The sequence below is a fragment of the Neomonachus schauinslandi genome, chromosome 6 (genome assembly GCF_002201575.2).
Source record: "Neomonachus schauinslandi chromosome 6, ASM220157v2, whole genome shotgun sequence".
Taxonomy (NCBI): domain Eukaryota; kingdom Metazoa; phylum Chordata; class Mammalia; order Carnivora; family Phocidae; genus Neomonachus; species Neomonachus schauinslandi.
Genome location: NC_058408.1, coordinates 105,494,677 through 105,511,211, shown reverse-complemented (window position 1 = coordinate 105,511,211; position 16,535 = coordinate 105,494,677).

The following is a 16,535-nucleotide window of genomic DNA, read 5'->3' as shown; positions in this document are numbered from 1 at the left end:
AAAAAAAAGAAAAAAGAAGATGGCACTGGAAACATCTAGAGGGGCTGGTTAGGCAAACAGTGCCAGAGCCACACCATGGACTAGAGTGCAGCTGTGAGGGGGTGGGGGTAGGAAGGGGGAGGGAGGGAGGGAGGGGAGAGAAAGACAAGGATGCAGCTTCCTGTAATAATGTGGAAAGTTCTGCAGTGGGGCCTGTCCATAGTAAAGATTTATTGTAAGGTAAAAACATCAAAGAACAGAATATTGCATATAGAATGCCACCTTCGTATAAGAAAGGGGGAAAATCTGAATATATATGTATTGTATGTGTGTAGAGAAATACTGGAGGATACATAAACTAGACAAAGTGGTTGCCTGAAGGGTCCTCAGTGAGGAAGGGAGGAATGGACAGACACAAGGCTGCATTTTGTATATTGTTTTGATTTTTTTAATTGTATGAGTAAATTACCTAGTCAGATTTTCGAGGAAGGAAGGAAGGGAGGGAGGGAAGAAAGGCAGGCTAGGAAGACCCTTTACAAACTCCAAAACATTCTACAGATATAAGGGCTTAATAATGAGAAAGCAATTATGATAATAATACTCTAACAGTTACCATTGCTCAAGTGTTTACCAGACATGGCACTAAAGACTTTTTATCTGTGATCTTCTTTGATCCTGACACAATGGTTTGTATTTGTGTAGATGGGAAAACTGGCAATTGGAGGAGTTAGTTCCATTGTCCAAGGCCACACTTCTAGAAAGGCACAGAGCTGGGATTTGAACCCAGATCCGTCTGCCATCACAGGTGGCTCTTGACTCTTCCGTCCTTCTCTTTGTGCCATTGCCCTGTGGTAGATTTTCTTGGTGGTGGTAGAGGCGGGGGGGGGGTCTTTATTTTCCACACTGCCAGAGCATCCCCTGGTATCGGCACAGGCATTTTCCAAGCAAAGCTCAACTCCAGTAGTCTAGGTGCCATTCTTGGAAAAAACCGAACACCTTGACTCCGCCAGTCTGCCTCAGGCCGTGTGGTCATTATGTCTTCACGAGGTATTTTTGATCGCAGTTTTCCTACAATATCCAGAGAAGTGCCATGATTAGGCACCACGCTTCCTTGCGGTTGCTCCTAGCTTTCCTGAAATATCCATCCAAGACCATGCTGGCTCCACCACCTTGGATGGAGCCCAGAAGAAGGTTTTTGTGGAACATGTCTTTAAAACTGGTTAATGATTTATGAATAACTTGGCAACGAAGGCAACGTATGCAGAAGAAAACCTTTTCCTGTGTTCGGGCAACCTCAGGGCCATGTGCTTAAACCTGCAAATAGGGCCAGGTAATTACAGAGTCCCAGAGGCGGCCCAACTGTCCACTGAAAATTTGGTTGTAAAAATAATTCGATCACAGGATATTTAAAAATAGGGTCCAGAGGTGGAGCTCTAGGCTCCATCCTCATTTGACTTCAGAGAAGGGACCCCACCTTGAGAGTAAGCTGAGAGGCAAAAGCATTGGCATTTGGCAGATTGAAATTGGAGGCTTCGTTTCCCAGGGCCCACGTCTCCTGCTGGTGGGATTGCCAGATGGAAGGAGAAGCTTTTTCCAGAAGATTCTGTTGGGGAAGTTCGCAGCCTGTAAGTGGCCGGTGTGTTTCCATAAAGGAAGCCCACACCACTTTTCCCAGCCCCATGCTTGATGACTTGTCTCTCTCGCAATACTTTATCCATTTTTTAAGTTAATGGTGCTCTGTGCCCAGAGAGCAAGGCAACTGACTTGCAAGTGCTTCCCTGAGGGGGTGAGTTATGGGATGTCCCGTGGAAACTGAAGGGCCAGTTTGTTTCTGGATAAATGGTCTTATTGTATTCTGTTTCTCTTATCAGCTGATTTCCCACAGCCAGCCTCCCTTGCTGGGGTGTAGCATGGGGGTAAGGAAGAAGAAAAAGTAGTGTTTTGTGTTGTTTCCTTTTTGTTTTATTGCCATCAGCAGCAGCCAACGTAACCCAGAAAATCACCTCCCCTCGGGCTGTGTCCTGGGGATCTGAGCCAGAGGTTAATAGTTCAAGTCTCCCTGGCTAACTCAAGCCTCTCCGTTTCTAGTAAGATGTAGTGATTCTTTCTCCAGAGATGTCCAGGGTGGCCCGTGCTATGGCAGGGAGAAAGAACTCTGATAAAGGAGTCCTGGAAACCAGACCGTCTGCTCATCCCAGCTGGGGTTTCCATCAGGAGTGGGGGAAGTGCAGGCCTCGGATGTGGCCCCGGCTATGGGCAGTCAGCCAGGCCTGGAGGTGTCCCCCGGTTAGGGACACATTTGGTAGTGGTTCTTCCCATTGGTCTGGGCTGTGGGTAGTTTCTCTTTCCTGTAGCAACCCTCAGCAAGCATGTGAGCAAGATGCCGTGTGCTGAGGTTATCGAGGGAGTAGAAATAACGTAGACAGACTAGTTAGCATGGGGCCTGGCACCAAGATGCTCAAAATGTGCATTTTAAAAAATAACAGAACATCATGATATGATTAAGAATTTCTGGGGACGCCTGGGTGGCTCAGTCGGTTAAGCATCTGTCTTCGGCTCAGGTCATGATCCCAGGGTCCTGGGATCGAGCCCCGCATCGAGCTCCCTGCTCCACGGGGAGCCTGCTTCTCCCTCTCCCTCTCCCCTGCTTGTGTTCCCTCTCTCTCTCTCTCTCTCTGACAAATAAATAAATAAAATCTTAAAAAAAAAAAAAGAATTTCTGTTTACTCCCTATTTGAATGTGGGCCACTGAAATTTGCTAGACACACCCTCCCTTCCCATCTTTGCTCCTCAGTTCCATCTGCCGTCTACGGCTGCCTCTCTTCACCCACCATTCCAGGTACATCAGCTCTGCTCATTCTTATCTTAAAGTCTGTGTTGTCTGAGAATAAAACAGCAACATGGTTTTCTTCTGGTGAGAATTTCTCTGGTTCATCTCTCCCCAGTCCCTTACTTTCAACTTTTCTGGGTCCTTAAATTACAGGTGTGTTTCTGGGACACACACATTCTGGAACAATTTAAATCTAACCGGGGAATTCTTTTAATTGCTTAGTTGAATCTATTTACATTTACTGTGATTTTCGATATGTTTGAATACATTCTACCGTTTTCTCTTTTTTAAAATTGAGATATCGTTGACATATAACATGCTATTAGTTTCCAATGTAGAACAAACTGATTCGATATTTGTACATATTATGAGATGATCACCACAATAAGTCTAGTTACCATCCATCACCACACATAGTTACAGAGGTTTTTTTTTTTCTTGTGATGAGGACTTTCTCTTAGCAACTTTCATGTATACAATATACAGTACAATATTATTAACTGTATTTCGCATACCCCCCCCCCTCCAGCCTCTGGTAATCACCAATCTCTTCTCTATTTTGGGGTTTTTTTTTAGATTTCACATATAAATGAGATCATATGGTATTTGTCTTTCTTTGTCTGACTTATCTCATTTAGCATAATGCCTCAAGGTCCATCCATGTTGTGGCAAATGGCAAGATTTCATTCTTTTTTATGGTTGACAGTGTTCCATTGTATATATATAACCACATCTTCTTTATCCATTCATCCATCAATGGACACTTAGGTTGTTTTTATGTCTTGGCTATTGTAAATAATGTTGCAATGTGGGTGCCTGGGGGGGGCTCAGTCAGTTAAGCATCTGCCTTCAGCTCAGGTCATGATCCCAGCGTCCTGGGATCGAGCCCCGCATCGAGCTCCCTGCTCAGCGGGAAGCCTGCTTCTCCCTCTCCCTCTGCCCCTCCACACCCCCCACTTGTGCTCTCTTTTTCTCTCAAACAAATAAAATCTTTAAAAAAAAATAATGTTGCAATGAACATGGGGGTGCAGATAACTTTTTGAATTAATGTTCTTGTTTTCTTTGGATAAATACCCAGAAGTAGAGTTGCTGAATTGTATGGTATTCCTACTTTTAATTTTTTGAGGAACTTCCATACTGTTTTCCACACTGGCTGCACCAATTTGCATTCCCACCAACAGGGCACAGTGTTTCCTTTGTTCCACATCCTCGCCAGCACTTGTTATTTCTTGTCCTTTGGATCGTAGCCATCATTTTCTTTTATTATTTCTGTTTACCCTACTTTATGCTGCTTCCTCCTCCTTTTTTCTGCCTTCATTTCCCTCTTCATCTTCTTTGATTTGGGAGCTGTCCATTTGGTTTTCATTTTTTCAGTGGTTACCCCTAAAATGTTAACATGTTCACTTGACGTCACAATCTCGTTAATTTATACCTCCACTCTCTTACAAATATTTGATGAATATTGATATGCTTAAGGCTGATGCACTCACAGTGTTATTGTGTTTAGTATTTGGGTTCCAAAATTTATCCTTAATAATATTGTTGTTGTTTTATAAATCAAGCTTGTTTAGAATTCCCTCTATGGTAACCAGTGTCTTTGTTCATCAGTGCTTCTTTCTGACTTTCTTCTGGGTTCACTTGCCCACCCCCTGAAGTTTATCCTTTAGAAACTCTTACAGGGCGAGTCTGTTGGTGACAGGTTCTCTCAGTTTTCACTTGTCTAAAAACCTTTTATTTCAACCTCACGGTTGAGTCACAATGTCATTCAGTGTAGAATTCTGGATTGACAGTTATTTTCATTCAGTCCTTTGAAGATACTGTTCTGCTGTCCCTGGTTTCAGTTTTGCTGTTGAGAAGTCTGCTAATTGTCATTCCTTGGTGGGTAATTTCACTTTTCTCTCTTGTTGCTTTGAATAGTTTCCTCTTTGACTTTGGTGAATTGCAGTTTCTCTTCAAGGCATCTGTAGGTGGGTTTTTATTTATCCTGCTTAGAACTTGTGCTTCCTGAATTTGTGAATTCTTGTTTTTCATCAATTCTCAGCCATTATCTCTTTGAATATTATCTCTCCCCCTTCTCTTTGATCTTTTCCTGGAACTCTCATTTTTTAAAAAAGATTTTATTTATTTATTTGAGGGAGAGAGTGAGAGAGCGATCACGAGCGGGGAGGAAGGGTGGAGAGAGAAGCAGGCTCCCCCACTGAGCAGGGAGCCGGTCTCGGGACTCAATCCCAGAACCCTGGGATCATGACTTGAGCCAAAGGCAGATGCTTAACTGACTGAGCCACCCAGGCGCCCCTGGAACTTTCATTAGATATACTACAGGATGGGTATTCTTGTTCTATCTGCGTGTTTGCTGTGTCAAAGCTCTTCTTTCCTTCTTTTTTCTTTCCATACACTACGTTCTGGGTATATCTCTCAGACCTGTTTTTATTTGCCTAATTCTTATAGTCCAACCAAGTCCAATCTACTATTTGTCCTACTCACTGAATTTTAAAAGTTCAGTAGTCATTAAGAGAAATTTCCCATAAGTTCTTTTTGGTTCTTTTCCAAACCTACTGGTTTTGTTCTATTGTGGTTGTTCCATTTTTAGTTTTTTTTTAATTTTATTTTCTATTTCCTTCTTTTAAGCTTTTAATAATTTAAAGTCATTAATTTTATGGTCTCCATCATATTATTCTCTTACCTGAAGTTCTTGACTGTGTTATATGAGCTTGGCTTCCTTCTATTTATTGACTTTTGTTCATGATGTGATTGCTTTTTCATGGGTTTTGAGATTTTGGATTGTGAGTTCATCATAGTCAATGTGGCTTTATCTTTGGGAATCCTTCCCAGCCTCAGTTGAAGATGTGTATTTTTTTTTCCAGCAATTATATACTTTCATATGCATAGTAGGTACCCAGCAAGCACTCATCTTTGCTGATGATATGGATAAGCTACAAAAAGATAACTAAATCTCTTTACCCACTCGTTGGAAGGGGACCTATTTCTCTACCATGTGTTCCCTCCAAGCTTTTCTACTTGTGAGTATGTGAGATTTTTATTGTTGCTGAGACACGCATTCTTGGGACCAGAGAATGTAGCTAACCTCGGGAGAAGAGAAATGAGCAAAGGTTCTGGAAAGGGGGAAAAGAGGATGGAACAATTCTTTAGTCGCAGGAGAAGAGACAACATCTTACAGCAAACAGAGACAGGTAAACAGGAACACCATCATTCCTGGGTTGAGACAGGGGTGCAAAGACAAGGTAACATGGCAATGGACCAGAGTGTAGAGGGAGGTATCTCATTATATGCTTCAGAGGATGGAGCCTCTGAGAAAGTGGGAATAGCTTTATATAACCACTTTCCTGCTTTTATTAATAATAGCAAGTGACAGTAAAGGGTCCCGACGTGCCACGTGCTGTGCTAAGGGCTTGATCAGCATTCTTTCATTTGATCCTCATAAGAACTCATCAAGGAGGCACTTCCCCCCCCCACTCTACAGATGCGGAAATTGAAATTTGAGAACCTAAGAAACTTAACCCGGACCCCACGGCCCTGGAGAGGAGCAGAGCTGAAATTTGAACCCAGTTCTGTTAGCTCCCGAGCCGGCACATGTAGACCCTTCAGGGCTGAACATGCACTTCCACTGGGTTACGTACGATGTAAAAATACTTTAATGCATGTGCTAGGTCCTCCAGGGAGCCCTCGTGTGGTGCTGGGAGAACTGCTCTGGGTGGGAAGACTGTTTATTGGAACTGTCAATAACACACAGCGCATGGCATATGGTGGGTGCTTAATAAATATTTACCCAATAAATAAATAATGTTTTTTCCTTTGCAGAGTTGGGGAGCTGGGCCCCAGAGAAGTGGACGAGGACATGTTAGGTTGCGACACTTCCTTCTCTTGCCCCGCCCTTGGCTTTAAAGGACTGCACTGTCAGCCAGAGAGACGGTGTCCTGATCACTTTCCCTGACAAGCAGGCTGGGCTGGGTGGGATTCTCTAGAAGCGTGTCCCACTGCAGGCTGATAATGCTGGCTGCTTGGAGCTTCTCTTGGCTGTGTGGCAATTTCTAGATATTGATCCTGCTGAGTCTGATTGTCAGTCCTCATCTTGGTGAGTCTATGTAATGAAGGGATTCCTTCCTCATCTCACCTCCTACTCCCCCAGCTCAGGCTCACCCCCAGCAAACCAGGGGACTTTACAGAGCTGCAGGGTCTCCCTGGGCCTGTGCCCTGCAGACAGACCCAGCATCTCAAGTCCATATTCTCCTGGACAGTGAGACAGCCCAGGGTGTCGGGGTTGGGTGGAGGGGGTGGAGGAGATGGGAAGGTTTACCTGCTGGGATTGGCCACCAGGATTCTGTGTCATTCCTTTACAGGGGAAATGACTTGTTTCTTACTGCTGAAGCTTTGGAGCTTTGGAACCTTCTTGTATTACAGCCACAATTGTGGCTGTGCTTTCCCAGGAAAGTGGAGCCCCCAGGAGAGGCAACCAGCTCGGGGCAGCTATGTGTCTCTATGTCTTCTTGTGTCTTGGGTCTCATGTCTCTTTCTTTCTGGTTCTCTCTGACTTTGTCTCTGTTTCCCTCCATTTCTTCCCTCTCCTTCTCATCTCCAAGTTCCTCTCCCAGGTCTCACACTTTTGTTCCTGTGAAATTTTGCACAGCTCCACCCCATAATGCCTTCTTTCTCTCCACAGAGACACCCTTTCCTGCTATTCGCCTTCACACCCACCAGCCTCCCCGTGGCCTTGAAAGGCCCTGGCTTGCCTGCAACCCCAGGGCTCATCCCACAGAGGTTCTTCAAAGCTCCCGTCTTGGCCTCAGGCTGTGTCTGGCTTCCAGCGAGAGGCCCAGGATCTGGGCTGCCAGATGCACCTGCTGTGTTGAACGCCCCCCCACTGGGGAGCTTTTGGTGGGCTAACTAGGAAGCCCCCGCCCCTGCAGGGTGCACAGAGGCCCAGATGCAGTGGGGGCCAACTTCCTAGTGCCACCAGCCTAGGAAACTTCTGAGGTCCTTTGTGCTGACCTACAGTGGGGGACTCACTGGGGCAGTGGGCTCCCCATGGGGGAAAGGACCCCATGGAGCTCTGAGACCCAGATTAGCATTTTAAAGAAAGGTCAGCAAGAAAGGATTTCTGAGACCTGCGGGGAGCAAAAGGGATGTTGGTGAGGAAAGTTCACCATCCCCCCCCCAGTCCTCAACAGGCCCATCTGCTGACCGGGTGGCATTTGAAAGGGCAGGGAAGGCACCAGATGAGGAACGGGAGAGTTGGATTCAAACTTCAGCTCAGCCACTGGTGAGCAAAGAGTTTGGGCAGGTTACTTCATACCTCCAAGCCTTACCGTCCTCCCTTCTCAAAAGAAAATGTCAGACAGAAAGACCTCAGAGATCCTCCCAGCTCTAGAGTTCTGATGGCCCAGTGAAAGGGTGAAGGGCATGACCACCAATGGTGCTGTTGTCCCCTGACCTGTAGAAAGGCCTCAGAGCAAATATGAGCTCTTTGTGTGACTTTGCACGAGGTACTTAACCTATCTGAGTCTCAGGCTCCACATCTATATGGTGAGGATAATGCTTGCTTTATAGGATCCTGTAAGAACTACCTCAAATAGGAAAGTACAGCGTTTCTCAAAGGATGAGCTCTGTGACCGCAGGTGGTGCAAAGGACGATTTTATCTCAGATTCCATCCTGGTATTCAGTGAGAAAGCCATACCCTGCTCAATCCTCTGTGAAGTCTAGTTGCCACGGAGACAGCCCGCCTGCCTGTACCAACCCTGTAACACTCACCAATTTCTCCGTTTAGCAGAGAGTCCAGGCCTCAGGGTGCGGGTCTTCAGTTGACAACACTAAGCTCTGATTTGATAACATCGTTTTTATTCATTACGTCTGTTTTTGTTTCTCTTCTATTTATTATTTACATATTTCTGTTTCTACCTTGTGTTTTTATTTTCATTTATTTACCTTGTATTTATGGCAATGCTGGTTTTAAACAAAGCTAGTGTTATAAAATTTCCTTTTGAAATAAATTTGAGTAACTAAGAGGAGTCACTTGGAGACAAATAGTAATACCTAGTAAAGGCAGCACAGTGATAAAGTTATGAAGATGATCTAAGAGTTGGGGGAGTGCTTGCATTAAATCTGGGGCCACGTCGAGTGGTAATCATGTGGCTAATCATGACTGTTACCACCCTACAAGGAAGGGCGTGTACTTCCTACATGCCATTTCTCTGCCTGCGATCTCAGCTCCCAGGTGCTGGGGACCCCGGTCTCCCCAAAAGCCCCATGGATGAAAGAGCAGAGCAAACCCTCTGGGCAGTGCAATGTGGGGATGAATTCTGTTCAGTCTTCAGATTGGCTCTGACTTTGATGGTCTCCCCCATTGAATTTAATGGAAAGCCATTTCAATGGCCACCAGATTATGAACCATGGGACCTCTACAATAATGATAAAGGGGCTGGAATTCCCATCTGAGCCATTGTGCTTTAAACAGAATATGTATTACCTTCTGAAATAAAAGCCACTTATGCATACCAGCCAATCTGTCTCAGTATAGTGTCACCAAGACAGATCTTGATAGAAGAGCCAAGAGCAAGGCAAAAAAAAGCTTTAAGTCCATGACTATCCATCACCCAGGGAGTTCTCAGGACTGTTAGGGCAGCTTGTGGGTTACTTTGTTCAACTTAACAGTTTTCGATTTTGTTACAAGGAGGGAAGAAAAAAAAATGAGATTTATCGATAACCAAAAGGATGTTTTCGTAAGCCTCCAATCCAGTGTAGCACCTTGCAGAAAATTCATTTAGCATAGGGTTCTGATGCTCCTGGAGGCTTTCTGAAAGCAAAGACTCAGCCACATACCTGGCAGCATCTGCCTCTAACAGTCTGTTCTGTTCCAGCTGCATAGTGCAAGGTGTCTTTCCAGAAGTATCTCAAGTATCTAAGGTTTGTGCTCATATAAGCCCATGCAAGAGGTCCCCAGGAAGGAAGATCTGGCAAAGCACTCGGTGGATGCCTCCCAACAGGAGTGGCCTCAGCACCTGGAAAAACCTCTGTGGGTTTGGATTTACTAGAAGGGCCAGGCAATTCTCCTTAATAAGGAGAGCCATGCAAAAGAGGAATTTCCCTGGTGGCAGACTCAGGGACTCAGGTCCCAGCCAATGGTGAGGATCTACCTCTCCTTCTTGTCCTCAGGTAGTATTCCTAGAATTGTGTTTCCTACATTCTTGAAGTCTGTCTTCTTCTGCCCAAACATGGCAAACCCCTTCCATAAAAACTTTTCATAAACTTTTCTTTTTAAACTCAGCAGCCAGTTTATTTGTCCGTTTCCTTTATGTCTTATTCTTCTGCAACTCCCAGGATATTGATAGCTTAGCTTTTTGTCTTGTTTAGTTTTGCAAAAACATTGCAGAAGCTGGATTTCTTGGTCTCACACAGATGGACTTACCTCTCATAAAAATACCATAGTTTATTATTTTTGAAGCCATGAAATCATGATCTCATCTTCGGGAAGTAGAAAGATTGACAACTGTGAGATAGATACTAAAGCTGAAAGAGTGATGTGACCTCCAGGGAGGCCAGTCGTCAGTGTGGAAGGAAGAGATGGATCCTGCTCTGGATACCGTTGTGCCCAAAGCAGACACCAACAGAGCAAGTTGGAATTAGAAGTCAATGAAACCCACAGGATGTCTGGTTTTTGACTCATCTTTCCTTATGCTCAAGAAGGCTTACAAGTGGGAAGGATGGTCTCAGCATTGTACTTACATGCAAATGTGACACGAGCTTCCGGGCGGAGGCAGGATGGAAGCCCTTGATTCATCTGCACAGTCCCTTATATGGTCTAGTCATTAGAGCACCTTGTGGTCCGAGGGATGAGTGGCGTACTAGACTGCCCAGATCTTGAACCACTGCTTTTGCAAAGACCGAATTAGGGATCCTCTAAGAAAAGGATTAGAAAGTCTCTTGGTCTGGTTTAGGGTGCTCTATGGCTCAGTCTGTAGAGCATGCGACTCCTGACCTCAGGGTCGTGAGTTCAAGCTCCTCATTGGGTGTGGGGCCTACTTAAAAAAAAAAAGTCTCTGGGCGCCTGGGTGGCTAAGTCGTTAAGCGTCTGCCTTCGGCTCAGGTCATCATCCCGGGGTCCTGGGATTGAGCCCCACATTGGGCTCCCTGCTCAGCGGGAAGCCTGCTTCTCCCTCTCCCACTCCCCCTGCTTGTGTTCCCTCTTTCGCTGGGTCTCTCTCTGTCAAATAAATGAATAAAATCTTTAAAAAGAAAAAGTCTTTTGGTCTGGAAGTAGGAACAAGTTGGGTGGTATCAAGGAGAATCTCTTCACCTTTGGCTCCTTCTTTTCCCACCAGCAAAAATGGGTGGACTAGTTTTTGCCCTGCCTACCTCCCAGAAGCAAGGTCTATAGAATGGGCATTCAGGGGCAGGGACACAAATCAGAGAATAAAAGGGACATGGGAATTTGCAGAATCATTATTCTGGAAGTCCTGTGGAATGCAAGTGGGAGTCAAAGTCAAACCAGGTCACGGTCCGTGAGCTGGGTCTACTTTGACCCAGCCAAGGAGGTAGCGTAGGGGAATGAAGACTATATTCTTGCAAGTTTGGATACTGGTTGGCACTGGGGACAATGACAGAGGATGATAGGACACTATTCTTCACATTCTTCACTCAGCATTGGCTGATCCGAGGCCAGTGATTCGGGGCAAGACTGGGAAGTATCCCACAGATGGGTTAGCTCACACGTGTACCCTCCCTGGAAGACGGGTACTGGGTCTAGGATGTAAGAATATCAGCAGAGATCTTCTTCAGGACATCTTTTCAACTACTGTGGATCATTTACGCATGGTTTTAGGACTTATTTTAAAAAATGTTAAATTTTGGAATAACCTAAATGTCAGCAGTATGCCATCTAATGAAATATTATTCGATTATTTTTAAAAAGTTTTTTTGGTGATATATCGAGACACGGAGAAAAATACAATTTAATTTTAAGGGAAAGTAGGATAAAAGTTAGATGTTCAATCTAAGCCCAATTTTTAAAAAATACACCCCTCTAAGAAAATAATGTGAAATATATGAAAATATCAATCATGACTTTTGGTGGGCTGTGGTAATTTTTAGGTAATTTTTATATTCCTTTATGAAATGTTTATTTTCCAAATTCTTTGAGTCTGAGTTATTCTTATAAGCAGAAGTAAAGAAATATTTATTATAAACAAACCCTTCAAAGCTTGCTCTCTGGGTCCCTCTCTTCATCTTGGGGACCAATGCTCCCTTCTGGAACTTGGAGGCTCTTGGGCATGGTTTCAGCACTGGGCCACTGTGTTCTTCCTTGTCCATGATAAATCACAAAGAGAAATTGCTCTTATCATGCTGAGTAATTTGACAGATCTAAGACTCAGTTTCTTAGCTGTAAAATGGGAGAATGGCTACTGTCCTTTCTTATACCACAAAGAGATTATAGAGACTGAAGGGAGTAAGGAAGGGGAGAATACTTAAACCATTTAGAACAGAACATGATGGTAATGGATGGATTGGTATGTTACCAGTGGTAGTTACAGCTTAGAAGATCTGACATTAAAACATGGTAACAATATCAACCCTGTTAGCCGTCTGCATCACAATGCTTCATATGATGGTAGGACTGAAAACTGGGTAATTAATATTATTGTGGTTGCAGGATCTTTGGAATTTCCCCACCAAATTTCTGAATGTTTTAATAGGCTCCCTTTTCAAACATTCACCAAATAACGTCAAGTTCCAGAAAGGGTCACCAGAGGGCGCTAGATCACTTACGTTGTCCCCCTGGCTTCCACAGCCAAACCACCATGATTTGTTATGTCAAGAGTATTGGAACTGGGTCCAGGCCCGAAAAAAAATGAAATCCAGTGTACATTAGTTATGATGTTGGGCCAACATTTAAGTAAATAGGGTTCTTTTTTTCTCCTTGGCTATTACTTTAGTCGCTCTGCTTTTTCGGTTTGTATGCTAATGTACTTTTATTTATTTCTTCTCCATCAGTTGAGACTGTTCAGATGAGAATACTTTAGAAACCTGAGACCCTGGTTGGCTTTGAAAGCTGCCATAGGCATGTGTTCACGTGATAAAGAGACTGCCCTCCCCTCTGAGAAGTTTATAAATGTATTTAGAAATAAATACATGACCTATATTGTTGTCAGAACGGAGGAGGCTGAAGTTGTTTTTTTTTTTTTTAAGATTTTCTTTATTCATTTATTTGAGAGAGAGAGAGAGATAGCGAGAGAGCGCACAAGCAGGGAGGAGAGGGAGAAGCAGGGTCCCCGCTCAGCGGGGAGCCCCATGCGGGGCTCAATCCCAGGACCCCGAGATCACGACCCGAGCCGAAGGCAGACGCTTAACGACTGAGCCACCCAGGTGCCCCTGAAGTTGGTCTTTGTGGTTAGGCTGTTGGTGCTTGTGTGATGGGCCATGGTTCTCAGCCTGCAGACACACCTACGGAAGGGGGAATGCCCTGGGGCTATCCGTAGGTGCCTCTCTATCCTCTGCCCTGGAGTCTGTCCACGGACTGCCGGTGGGGCCCTCCAGGCCACAGCGTCATGGCTGCAGCAGAGGGCAGGGACATGTTGCCTCAGTCCTTATCCCAGGCGAGGGGCCTTGCTGGGGGCAGAACAGCAAAGTCGGGGCAAGGAGCAATAGTCCTGCCTAGACTCATCTGCCCCACGGTCTGGTGCCTCCCCCCCCCCCCCCCCACGAGTACTGGTTTGGGGTCAGAAGATGCGGTTGGCGTTTGGCTGTGTTTTGGGTCACAGTAGTTATAACCCAGACCTGTATCATGTTTTTCTTTTTCATCCTTACAAATACCCCTTTGTTATTTGTAGGTAGGTAGGCAGAGCAGTTCCTGTTTTTATTCCAATTTTACAAGTAAGGAAACCTGATAAACGCAAGGTACTGAAGGTCCCTTTTGAGTTTGAGGTTGGTTCTGTTCTGCGTAGAACTTTTTCCTCACTTGGGCCAGGTCAGGTGTGGGTCTTCCGAACCTGGTGCTAAAGTTGGCGGATGCTAGGGTGGTAGCAGAAGAGGCCGGCAAAGGCCCGTTGAGGGCTCTCTCTGGTGGACGGTGGCTCTCTCATTCACTGCTTACCAGTCAAGCCGTCCCGGGAGGTAGTGTGGGACTGGGGTTGTACGAAAAGTAGGCTATTGACTTTGATGGTGAGGGACTCTGATGAATCCTGACTCATGATGGGATGATGGAGGAGACAGCGGAGGAGAAACAGGTGGGGATTCTGCAGTTGGGGTGAAGAAGTCACAGCAACCTGTGACTTCTTGCTAGTAGTCCCAGACTGGTACTTTAGGGGAACTCAGGTTGTGGGGGCTGTCCAGGAAGGCCTGGAGAGGATTCATGGTGTGTGGAAGCTCAGTTTTAAGGGGAAGGGAAGGGAATCGTATCCCTGTGGGCAGACAATCCTATCTTTCCCTGCTCTGTTTTTGCTATGGGCATTTTATTTTTAAATTTCCAATCTTGTACTTGATTTAAGGAAAGTCCTTAATTTTCCCGGCATATCCTGAGGCCCAAAGGGAGTAAAGTACAGCCACTCAGAAGGCTAATAAATCAAAGGCGTCTCAAGGTCACAGTTACCTTCTTGCAACATCACAGCACTTCTGGGGCCGACCCGCGCCGACCCAGTGCTGGGAAGAACCCAGGGTCTTTGCAGGGACTAATGCAGCATAGATGTGTTGAGAGAGGTTGCTGAACACGAAGGATGAGGCTACAGGTACTATCTGGGTGACAATTTCACTTTCTGGAAAATACCGTCTGTAGCTCCCTTTTATGCATTGCTTTTTTTTTTCCCTTTTTTTTGAATAGTAAGATTATATTTATTTATTTTTTATTATGTTCAGTTAGCCAACATATAGTAGTACATCATTAGCAGTGTTTGATGTAGTGTTCAAGGACTCATTAGTTGTGTACAACACCCAGTGCTGCTCTCTTTTACGCATTGCTTTTTGAGTACCAGATACTCAAGAACACTTACCTCGTTCTATTTCCCCCTTTGACCTTGACCCTGACTCTTTTCTAATGGGTATGTGTCCTGAGCACAATGAACACATTCTGGATGAGGCTTGGAGAAGCTGCAAATATTCCCTTCAGCCTCTCTGCCCAGCTAAGCCTCCCTTCTCGGGTCCTCCCCAGCATCCGAGGGCCTCCAGAGGCGAGGGGCCAGGCTGAGGTCTCACTCAGGCAGAAGCAGCCCTGGCCCTACAGTAAAGGATGCTAACTTGGCCTCACCACAGGAAGGGCTGAAAGGAACTTGAGAATTCCAATTAGGCTTAAACTAATGAGCTGGAAACTTTGGGGAAACCACTGTGGGCAATGAGGGGAGAGTGTGACCACCTTCCTTCTAATTAGCACTGGAAAAACTTGTGGTCCAGCTGGTAGCCAAGAGGAAGGGCAGTGTACAGAGGGAGCAAAATTTCTGGGAGCGTTACAAGAGGTGTGGTGTGGGAATAGAGGCTGCTGAACAAAACCAGGCTCCTCCTCCTCTTGAAGGGTAGGGGTAGGAGGGAAGACCCTATATGGGGAAAGGCAGGCTTGAGTGGCGCCTAGAGAACCCCTTCTCCCAGCTGGCCTCCTCACACGATGGGGCCTGGGGCTAGATAAAAGGGGAGCGACTTTGGGGAACTCAATTGTCTATTGTAGCCTGCATCATCCCTGAGGCCAGGTCCCCCTTGCTCATCTCTCTCTACTCTCTTAGGCAGCCTCTGTCCCTTAATAAGGAAAACGCAGAAAAACCACCTGCTGCTGTCAAGAGCCACCACCCGCTAGCCTCCGGCCAATGCGTGGGGCACTGGGGCACCAAGGAAGGGGGTAGGGAAGAGCAAACTAGGGGCCAGAGGGGGTCGAACTAGGGTGTGTATCCTGGAGAAGGGTCCTCCTCACTCCCGAAGCCCGAGGATTTGGGGGTGTCCGGCCCGTGGTGTCGATAGCTGGTCACCCCTTCCCTCCCCACCGGGGGATCCTTTGGTAAAAAAAATGGTCTGCCATGGGTGTCCCGCCATCCTCCTCGGGCCCCCGGGTCGCTCGGCTGGGGGCGCAGCACCTTGGAGAGAGGCGCCCCATCTCGAGCCTTGTTTTGGGGCTCTCTACCTTGCGCTCGGGGGGTCAGGGGTGCGTGCCAGGGGGCCTCCGAGGGGTCAGCCTGCCCCCTGTCCAGCCCCGAGCAGAGGCGAGCGGGCGCTGCGGGCCTCCTCCCCTCCCGCCTCGGGCGGCCTGAGCCCGCGCCCGCTCCAGTTGCTGCAGCTGCTGCTGCTGGCGGCTGCGGGGAGCGCGGGGAGCGCGCCGAAGAGGCTCGGGCGGCGAGGACGGGGACGAGGAGGAGCCGGAGGAGGCGAGGAGGAAGAACGAGCGGAGGCCGAGGAGGCTCAGCGGCGTGGCGACGCGGCTCAGGGATCCCGGGGGGCATGGGCTAGCGGCCGGCGCGGCCCGGCAGCCGGACGCGGTGGACCTTCCGTGGCCCCGCGCGTGCAGGGGCGGCGGGCCGGAGCCGAGCGCAGCCGGGGACTGGAGGCTGGCGCGGGGGCGTCCCGGAGGAGGGGGCTGATTACCCGTTATTAACTAGTTGCCGCCTAATAAGCCAGGAGCGGCGGGTGAGCGGCGCGGGCTGAGCGCGGGGAGGGTCCCGGGCCGGAGCGCAGCGCACTCGCGTGGCGCACGGCGGGCCGGCGCGCAGAGCCGGGGCGGGCCTGGGGGCGGCGCAGACCCCGGGC